An 11154-nucleotide genomic window follows, 5' to 3' on the forward strand; every position below is an offset into this window, starting at 1 on the left:
GGCGAGCTCCATCTGCTGCTGATCCTGATAGTCCTGCCTCCGCCGCACTTGGTTTCTCCTTGTCTTTAGGACAATGCTTGTAGGTGTGCCCATGTTCATCGCATTTGCTGCAACGCTTCACCCTGCCAGCCTCCGACTCGTCCATATCGTTGCGGATGCGACGAGTCCTCCTCCTTCCAGCCTTGCCTCGGAGCTTCGATGGGTCAGGAATATTGAGTACTTCATCGTTAGTCTCTGTGAACTCCCCAGCTATGCCGAACCCATAAATCTCGCCGCTCCATGTATGATATATTGCTTGCTTACTGAAGTACTGTGACACATATACTGCATCTGGTATGCCACACTCCGCTGCAGCAGCAATGACATGGGTGGATGGCCTGTGGAGCAGCTTCGGCTTTGCACAAGAGCAATGACATGTGCCGTCGGCTTTGAGAACACACTCCTGCTTCACTCTCTTGCGGTAGATACCCCTGCCTGCCTTATCTTGACATAGTATCTCAAACCTGTGCTGTTGGGTACCTTGCACTACAGCTCGATGTTTCATGGCCTTTTTACGCAACTCCTCTAGCTTTTTCTGCATGAAAGCTCCAAACAAAATGCTATTGTTCGGCATAGAGGGAAGAACTGCCTGGAACCGATCCCTAAAATACCTGCATGTCCCATGTAAAATGAACTCCACTATGCCAACTAGTGGCAGTCCACGGACACCGCGCATCACCCAGTTGTAAACTTCTGCCAAATTTGTTGTCATAATTCCATATCTAGCACCACCTGTGTCATACGCCTTGGCCCATTTCTCTTTTGGTTCATGCAGAATCCACTGAGAAAATTTCCGAATCTCCAATTCAGTTTTTCTAACCAATGTTGCACTATCCGTTGGGAGAGGTCCAAGAGCTTGAGGAGGGTCAGCAACGGCGGTCGATGGAGCCGCTGCACGCTGATCACTGCATTTGGCTGTCAACTCATCTAATCTCTTCCAAAGCTCATTGAATTTTTTCTCCTGGTTCTGATTGCACAGCCTCTTGAACATGTTCATGAGCTCTTTGTTCTTGAATTGCTTGAAGAAATTAGCTCCCATATGACGCATGCACCACCTACTCTGTACATGTTCCCAAACACCGGGGTATCCTCGTTCCATACTCCCAAACTGCAACTCTTCTATCGCTCGCAGAATGCCAGCGTGCCTATCATGTATCAGGCACACATTTGGCCTCATACCAACAACTTTTGTTTTAACCAATTTCAGGAACCAGTACCAGCTGTCGGTATTCTCACTCTCAACAAAAGCAAATGCCAAGGGCAATACCTGATTGTTCCCATCTACCCCTATTGCTGTTAGTATCTGGCCCCGATACTTTCCTGTCAAGAATGTCCCATCAATGCGGAGAACAGGACGACAGTTCACGAATGCCATCTTGCATGCATGTAGAGCTAAGAACGCCCTTTGCAGCACACTCTTGCTAGGATGTTCAATTGAGGGGAATTTCTTCACTTCGTAAGAGCTCCCAGGGTTTCTTTCCTCGATAACACCAAGCAGGCGTGGCAAATTGTCATACGAGGCTTCGTAAGTTCCAAATCTCATCTCTATTATTTTCTGTTTGGCCCTCCAGGCCTTGCCATAGCTAATAGTATACTTGTATGTCTCTTCGATGTGTCGGATTATTGACCTTGGTTCATATGTGAGATTATCGATGACATGCGCATACATCTCAGATGCAACAAATGCACAAGTAATGTTCCTGTGGTATTTCTGAACACCAGGTAGAAAACATGTATGCTTGGTAACGACTGACACTGTCCAATAATCCTTCCATTTCCCCTTATACGCGTGCACTCTCCAGGGACAACCATCTTTTTCCTTAACACACCGAACTTCATATTGCGACCGGTTCGACTTGGCAACCCAAAACTCTCTATGAAGTGACACTACAAAATGTTTTACCGCCTCCTTCATATCTTCTGCTCTACTATAAATCACTCCCTGAATAACCTCATTTTCTTTGTACTCCCATCTCACACTATCCTCTTCAGAGACGATCAGCCCAGAAAAATCCTCACTAGCCCATTCTGCTGGATTAATATCCGTCTCATCATCTGACGAATCACCTTCCTCTACACGCTCGTTGTCAGAATCCTCCCTCTCCATTTCATCCACAATGGCACCGACAGTCTCCCCCTCGTCGGCCACTCCACCTGGTTGAATGCCAACTGGAGCTACTACGCCCCCGTCCTCTCGTGCGTTGACCTCCTCCACAGAAGTCTCGTTTACTTCAGCACTTGGTCCCTCGCCATCATCCATGTTCATCTGCACACCTGGATCCTTCGGGTGAACAAACGGAACCAAAGCTAGAGGCCACCCGCGTTGCAATGCATTTTCCAAATACCATCTCCACACTCGAGAGGTTTGAACTGGCATTAGTTCCCAATAAAAACCCTCAGTTGCCCGACTTACTATAACATTGATTGTTATGTCACTTGTCTGTGATCTCAAGCCCTTCATTAACCATCCTTTTATGGAAGGTACACTCCTCTCAGCCGGTCTATCAATTCCCCTTTCTGATACAATAAAATCTGACAGATCTACCTCAGTTGGCCCGTAACGGACGTTTCCTGGTCCATGGTAAACTTGGAATATTTGTTTGTTCGACATATCTGTCAACGAAATAACTAGATCATATTACTCTTTCATGCAATAAACATCTACAACGTAATATCTTCTTTTGTAAGCCAATGCAACGGTAATGTATTGATTCCAAACTAGCAGATCTACGTAGTTACCGATATCTACAATACGCACTTCTAGATTAGTACAACTAAAACCCTAAAAATATAATGCATTTATTCAAACAAAATTTTAAAGAATACACACTATTTAACTCAATAGTCACATATAGGATCTATGAATATTACCTGAAATTGGCGTCTGAATCCGGTAGGGCTTCGCCCCTTCTTCTCTTCTCCTCCCCTCTCTTCTTTTATTTTCACTGGAATTGAGGAGAGAAGAATGAGGGCTGGGGGCTGGGCAGCAGGCCTTTTATAGGCAGCGAGGCCTGCCGCCCGGCCAGAGGGCGGCAAGGGGCCGCCTGCAAAATAGCTGGCCCCGACTGGCTTTTTTGCATTCGGGCCCCTTGCCGCCCCACCAGAGGGCGGCAAGGGTTTTCCTGCAAAAAACCCTCCCTCCGTCACCGCCCGTTCCTCCCCCGTTTGCCACGTCAGCTTGCCGCCTCAGAGGTGGGCGGCAGGGTCTATTTTTGTAATTTTTTTGGCCGATAGATTATTTCTGTAAATATTTTTTTAAAAAAATCTAAAACCGAAAAAAAATTCCTTTTCCCCTCCTCCCTTCTCTTTGGGCCGTTGGCCCGGCTTGCCCCCTCCTTCGCGCAAGTCCGTTTCGCCTCCCTCCTCCTTCCTCCTCTCCCCGAGCCGCCGACAGGTGGGCCCCACCTGTCGGGGTCACCCCCAACCTCCAGCCCAGGCCGGCAACTGCCATGGCCGCCTGAGCCGCCCACGTTGCCGCCCCTCCCAGCGCGCCTCCCGGTTCCCGCGCGCGTGTGGGCGCGGTCCACCGCACGTCCTCCCCTTTATCCACTTTCTCCCCCATTTTCCCCCAAAAATCAGCGCCGTTCGAGCCCCACTCACCCACGTCGCCGGAACTTCATCCGCCGGCCGTTGCCGCCCGCCACGGCCACGATCTCCACCTCCCGGACCTATAAAAAGCATCCCCGGGGCCCCCTCTCCCATTTTTCCCCAAATCCCCAAGTCGTCGCGCCCTCCCTCGCGCTCCCCGCGCCGAGCCCAGGTGCCGCCACTCTCCGGCGAACTCCAGCCGCGCCGCGCCACCGCTCCCGTTCACCCCGCACTGCGCCGTCGCCTTCCCCGGTACCGCAGCCGCCGTGCGCACCCCGTCCACCGCTCCATTTCCCCTCTCCACCTCCGAAGTGCCACAGCCACGCGCACCACCTCTCTCCGCCGCCGCCGCCGACTCCAGCCACACCTCGCCGCAGTCCTAGTCGTCGGCGCACCACGAGACGACCTCCACCGGCTTCGCCGTCTCGAGGGCAAGCCCGACCGCTACTCCATTTCCCTAACCCCTCACCGAAACTCCACCCCCACTGTTAACCCGAGGCCGCCGCCGTTTTGCCACCTCCGGCCGCCTACTGCCGCCATCCCTGTCCACCTCAGGCTGTGCCACCGCCATCACTGGCTTCGCGGTTGCAAGGGCAAGCTCGGCCACTTCTCCATCTTCGCGAATCACCGAAGAAACTCCCTCCCCTCTGCTCAAGGTGAGCTCGGTTTCCTCCGCCGGACTCCGGCCGTCTTTTGCCGTCGTCCCGCGCCACCTCCCTCACTCTAGCTCCCTTCTATACCTTCCCCAGGCCCTGTCGGGCCTCGGCCGCGCCGCGGTCTTCGCCGGGAGTCGCCGAAGCCCCGCCGAGCTGTCTATCCGAGGAGCCCGCCGTCGCCGTTCCTCGCCGCCGGCCGCCTTCCCGTCTCCTTCTCGCCATTTGTGCGGGCACGGTGAGAACTGCCTCCTCCTCCTCTCCCTTTTGCCGCCCTCCTCGCGCCGTCCTATGCCGCCGCTAGTCACCGGTGGTCGCGCCGCCGCGCGCCATCGCTCGGTCGACTCGGCTTTGCGCCGCGCTCGTGCACTAGCCGCGCCGCGCCGCCGTTCTCTCGCGTGCGCCGCCTGCCGCCCATGTGCGCCGCCGCTCCCCGCGCCGCCCGCCGGTCGCCGTCACCAGAGACCGCGCGCTGCCGCCGCACCATGGCCGGCTGGGCTGGTCTTGGCCATACCGTGCCCAGCCGTCTCTCCCCTCAGCCGTCCGATCGGCCTCGGGTCGATCTGGGCCACCCGTGTGTCCGCACACGTGGCCGCCACGTCGGTGCCCCGTCAACGTCACGTGTGCGCCACGTGGTGCACCCGTCTCGTGCCTCCGTGGACTTGGTCCACGGTGGACCGCCCCTTTGAGTCACCGACAGGTGGGGCCCGCTTGCCGGCACCACCTATCCCCTCGGTGACGTCATAATTGATTTTAATTGCGCAATAAATTCGTTAATAATTATAGAAATTCATTTAAATGGTTCAAAACTTCTAAAATTCATATCTAATTCATTCGAACTTCAAATTGAGCCGTTCAACTTGCAAAATTCATCTAAAATTGAGCTCTACATGTTTGTTTACTTTTTATGTACTGTTTCCTTGGTTTTTATTAGAGTTTTTCCTCATTTTGTGTGCCAGCGAGTAGATTCCGTCATTTCGGAAGTCCGCGATCGCGAGGAAAAGAGTTCGGAAGATTCTTTTGAAGAAGCAAGGCAAGTCACACATTCCCCTTGAGCATTTTTATCCTAATTTACAAATGTTTTATCGTTTGCAAATAAAATTGCATGTTTTGCTAATTACATGGGATCCGGGTATTACCTATCTGCTCGCTTGTGCCATGTTTACTTGATATCTGTCCTTTGTCAACCTTGGGTAATAAATCAACTAGCTCATGTTACTTATGTGACCTAGCTAGACCTATATGCTTAGCCATGCTTAATTACCACTAGCTCAGTTGATGGGATAATGACAGTATTAGACCCTTTTAGTATCAGAATAAGCTGCGTGCTCGAGACATCTGGCCATGCTTCATAGTCGTAATTATCTAACTAAAATGCGACTGAATGGTGGGCTGTGGGTGCATGGTTTTGCTAGTCGCACCCATGGCAATTAAGGACCGGTTCGAGGGATGCCCTGGAAGAACTTGTCGTACTTACCACAAGCCAGCGTAGGCAACGGCTGGGCTTGTAGTGTAGCTTTCCTCTAGCTGACGCATCCAGGCAAGGGTGGGCGTGATGGAGTTTGGATGGGCCCTGTGACGGCCTATGCGGCTTCCGGATTCACCTAGGCATGAGAGGGGACTGCCTGCTGCCTTGCGAGGAGTGGGGGTAAAACCTGAGGTGTGGTGCGCTTGGTTAGAGGGGGTTATGCGAAGGGTCCTGTCGCGGCCTCTATCCGGTATGTCGTGGTGGCATGTCGGCGCACGGAAATGTGTCGTGGGGCTGTGTCTTGTGGGTACAGTTGTACACCTCTGGCCAGAGTAAAACTATTCGAATAGCCGTGCCCGCGGTGATGGGCGGTCGACCAGATTCACCGTGATTAGTCTCACACTTAATAAATCGACTCAATGCACTGTAGTTCAGGTGGGTTGGTTGGGACTGTTCAACGTGGTGTAGCGTTGATCAGTGGAGATTTAATGTTACTTTAATTACTCAACAGTTTTACTATTTTGCTCAGTAAAATGTTTTACAACCGCCTTTATGTAAATAGCCACAAACCGTCCTTTTGTTCCCCTTGCACGTCTGCATCATTGGTGTGGCTTGCTGAGTACGGTGGTTGTACTCAGCCTTGCTATTATTCCCCCTTTTCAGAAGTGTAGTGCTTCTGAGCTGAAGACGAAGTTAGAGGATCAAGGCTCAGACCCCAGTTGAGTTTTGCCTGTGGAGTGGAGCTGAAGCCCCGCTAGGATCGCCTTTTTCCGCTGCTGCTGCTTTTGTTTCGGTGTGAGGACAAAGTGCCTCTTCTGTAAGTATTTTACGCTTTATTTACGTTTGGAACTGTTTATTACTTGTCGTTTTGTGTACCCTGGCTGGTCCTGGATAGGGATTTAATACACAAAATAGTCTAGAAATTTGGGCTAAATTTTTGGGCGTGACGTGTATAACATGCCTATTAATATGCTCTCGAGTGATAAATTTCCCGGGTGATGTAAATAGAATGCATCTCATCTGAGTAGCTTATGATCTGAGTAGTTATCCCTCATGGGACGCACCAAAGTAGATGCGAAGTTGAATCCCGACTGGCGCAAGTACTCGGCTGATAGCCCTCATGGAGAATAATGAATAGTCCAGTCGTTGAGCATAAGAAATCGACTCATGACCATGAATTCATGTTGCATGTATCCAGAACAAGTCCAAATTGAAGGTATGATACTTGTGTTTGAGCTGGTAAGCCCCTGAGTATATAGCTTGTCATTTTGTCGTAGTCGAAATTATCCATTGACGATAGCATATGCAGTCGGCATGGAAACGAGATGACCAACATGGGGATGACATCTCCCATTAGAGATGATGAAGATATATTGGTGGTAGTAAAGACAGTGACACCAATCAAAGATGACGAAGTCGCACAGCTACGGAGGCGAAGAAACCAGTCAACAACAGTCAGGTCAGCCAACAGTGAAGATGAAGGCGCCCAGCAATAGCGACAGAGTTGTATAGCCATGGCGGCGGAACAATCAGTCGGTGACGAGGCAGCCGGTGAAGAAGATGAAGAGGCCTATTAGTGGCAATGGCGAAATTCACCAATCATGAAGATGAAGAAAATAGTCGGCGACGGCAAACGCAACCGATGGTAATGACGATTAGCAACAACAGAGATGATCAACTATGATGACGAAGTTTCCCATCAATAGCAGTAGAATAGGCTATGTTGAAGAGGCTTGACAGGATGTTGATGAAGATGACGATATCGGTGATCCAGTCAATAGCGGTGTAGCAGCCAATGATAATGGCAAAGATGCTCATCAGTGTTTGCGTAGTAGGTAAACTGTGAAGGTGAAATAACAAGTCGGCAATGACGGAAGCAACCAGAAGCGAATATGTGATCACCCATTAGCAACGGCGGAGACGTCAGGGCCGATGAAGTAGAGGTGCTGGTGATGATGTCAATGACAATAATCCACCAAACTGCTGAGAAGATATCGAAGCTCGAGTAGTTTCCTTGATGCGAGCGTGTGTATAACAAAGATTGATGCAACGCCCCTTGATTTATAAAGATGGCAGTAGAACTTGGTGTCATAGCTGCTGCAGATGCTTCATTTGGAGGAAAGTAGATGCTGTTGTCAAACTCGTCGAAACTGAGCTGATTGGTTGATAACCCTAAACTCTCAAACATGTAGATTATCTCTCAAACTTGATACTTGAGAAATTTGAAGTAGACCGTGGCATCAGCTGAGAGCCAGAATAGTCACTCAAAATGTTGGAGTTGCTGAAGTAGAAAGCTTGCTCTGAAGTGATGATGAAGATAATGACTCCCGGAGTTGACTCGTTGGCTAATTAATTGATTGCTTCATCTTGATATAACACCAGTCGAATTCGAATTTTAAGGGTCTTGTATTTGTGTAGCCCCCGACTCTTTGGTTAGTTGAGAAATAACTAAACATAGAGTCGAGAACTGTAGCTTCTTGTTGTCGAGTAGCCATTGCTTGAGTGAAGATATGTGTTGAAGATGTCCGAGTAGAAATCTTGAAAATTGGAGCACCACTTTTGTAGTATAATAACACGGAATCATATTTGGTAACGCATGCCGAGATGTTGAGGCTCTTGTAGACGTCATGGTTGGTGAAGTAGAAAATCTTGCGAAGTAGAGGCAATAGAATTTGCCGGTGCTGAAGACAATGAAGATGAAGTTGCCCCATAATGATGATAGAGTTACATTGCCGTGATGACGTAGACACAAGCCGGTGGCAACAAAAGCAAACCGGTGGCGAAGACCAGTCGGCGACAAAAGAAGCAGATGGTGAAAATAGAGACATCCATGAGCAGCAGTATAATAGGCCAGCCATCAAGGCGGAGACACCAATCAGCAATGGAGAAGGCAAGCTGGTGATGACAATGATGCCATTCAATGGTGACGAAGACGTGCAGCCGTGGAGGCGAAGAAACCAGTCAACGCCAAACAAGGCGGCCAGCAATGAAGACGAATGCGCCCAGTAGTTATGACGGAGTTGTGCATCCATGGCGGCGAGATAATCAGTCGGCAACAAACGGGAGCAGCCGGAAGTGAAGACATAGACGCCCATTAACGGTGGTGTGACGAACCAACCGTGAAGGCGAAGACACACCAGTCGGCGGTGACAGAGGCAAGCCAGCGGTGAAGATATAGATGCCCAACAATGGTGGTGTGACCATCCAACCGTGAAGGCGAGCAAAACCAATCGGCAGCGACGGAGGCAAGCCGGTCGGTGATGTTCTGACTGATCCATTCCTAAAGCGTAGGACATAAGCTTAATGCCATGAATCCATATTATGCATATCTGGATCTGGATCCTGCAAAACAAACATATAGGATGAGTAGTATCTGATGTAAATACAATACTTGAGAAAAATTCAAGTATTTTAAAATGTTTATAAATATGTATTTCTCCTCTTGTCAATTTTGATTTCCCCAAGCAGATGACTCCTTACGTTTAAACACTTTGCCCGACTAGTCATAGCCCCCACGCATCGGGAATGAGCTAAGGCACTTCCTAGACATGCATATGAGTGACTTGAGTTCGTCATTAATGGAACAAAGTTTCACGGATTAGAATTTACTACGCGGGTACTTTTGCAATGGTTGAGAGCAGAAAATAAATTATCTTATTTCTGTGCTTTTGATTTCTTCCGAGTAATACTTAGCATCTTGCATTACTCGGTCCATCCAACGAGCCCCCGGTAGGAATCAGCCCAAAGGCAACTAACCATCGACAAACCAAACGGGAAGCATAGAAAGATAGAACTCCATAACTTGATAGGCACTTTATATTTTTACTCGGTTTATTTCGCAAGCAATTAAGATAGATATTATGAAAATTTTTTGAAAAAATATGATATAACATCTGTAGCCCCCAACTCACTACTCAATAGAGAACCAATTGATGTAGTGAGGTAGAGAAAAGAAAAATATCATAAAAAAATTGATGACTTAGCTTTTTGGTCTTCGCCTTGGTGACGGCAGAGGTGGACGATGTGGAAACAAATTCGTCCATCAATAGCAATATAAACACCAGCCGTGAAGGCAGCTGAGGCAACTAGCGGTGAAGATGAAGACGCCCATCAACGGTGGTGTGACCATCCAACCATAAAGACGAAGGATCCAATCGACGGCAATGAAGGCAGTCGTCAGGGAAAGTGAAGACGCCCATCAACGGCGGTGGAATCCGCCAACCGTATAGGTGGAAACACCAGTCGTCGGTGATGACGACAGCCGACAGTGAAGACGTTGATGCCCAACAATGGTGATGTGACCATCAAACCGTATAGACGAGGACACCAGTCGGCTGCGATGAAAGCAGGCCGGCGGTGAAGATGTAGATGCCCAACAACGGTGGTGTGACCATCCAACCGTATAGGCAAAGATACCAGTCAGCAGCGGACAAGGCGGCCGGTCGGTGAAGATGATGACGCACATCAACGGTGATGTGACCATCCAACCGTGTAGGCGAGGGCACCAGTCGGCATCAGCGAAGGCGAGCCGGTGGTGAAAACGTAGACCAACCAGCCATGTAGGCGAGGTCACTAGTCGGCAGTGGTGAAGGCAAGCCGGCGGTGAAGACATCGACGCCCAACAACGATGGTGTGACCAACCAACCGTGTAGTCAGAGACACCAGTCGGTGGCGGACAAGGTGGCCGGTTGCTGAAGACATGGACACCAACAACGGTGGTGTGACCAACCAACCGTGTTGGCGGAGACACTAGTCGGCGGCGACAAGGACAGGCAGGCGGTGAAAGTGAAGACGCCCACCAACCAACCGTGTAGTCAGAGACACCAGTCGGTGGCGGACAAGGTGGCCGGTTGCTGAAGACATGGACACCAACAACGGTGGTGTGACCAACCAACCGTGTTGGCGGAGACACCAGTCGGCGGCGACAAGGATAGGCAGGCGGTGAAAGTGAAGACGCCCATCAACGGTGGCGATGTCCGCCAACCGTATAGGCGAAAACACCAGTCGGTGGCGACCAAGGTGGTTGACGGTGAAAGCGAAGACGCCCATCAATGACGGCCTAATAGGTCAGCCGTGAAAGCGAGGGCACCAGTCGGCTGCAATGACGGCGGCCGGCGGTGAAGACAACGTCTCCATCAAAAATGACGGCGGAGTAAACCAACCGTGGAGGCAAGGGCACCAGTCGGCTAGTGCTGCTTTTGACTCATCGTGGCCGAGGAGGAATTATACCAAACAAATAGTTTGTGTAAGCCTTGGTTTTTGATCGGGCTCAGCCATCGATGATACATGCAAAAGTAGAAAAAAAAAGATCACATAAAGGAAGCTTTTTACTAATCTCAGATGACTACATCAAGTTGATAGAACCATACTAAGAAAACTTCCGGCCTTTGCATAACTAGGATGCAC

Source organism: Oryza sativa, chromosome 3 (assembly GCF_034140825.1).
Source record: "Oryza sativa Japonica Group chromosome 3, ASM3414082v1".
NCBI lineage: Eukaryota > Viridiplantae > Streptophyta > Magnoliopsida > Poales > Poaceae > Oryza > Oryza sativa.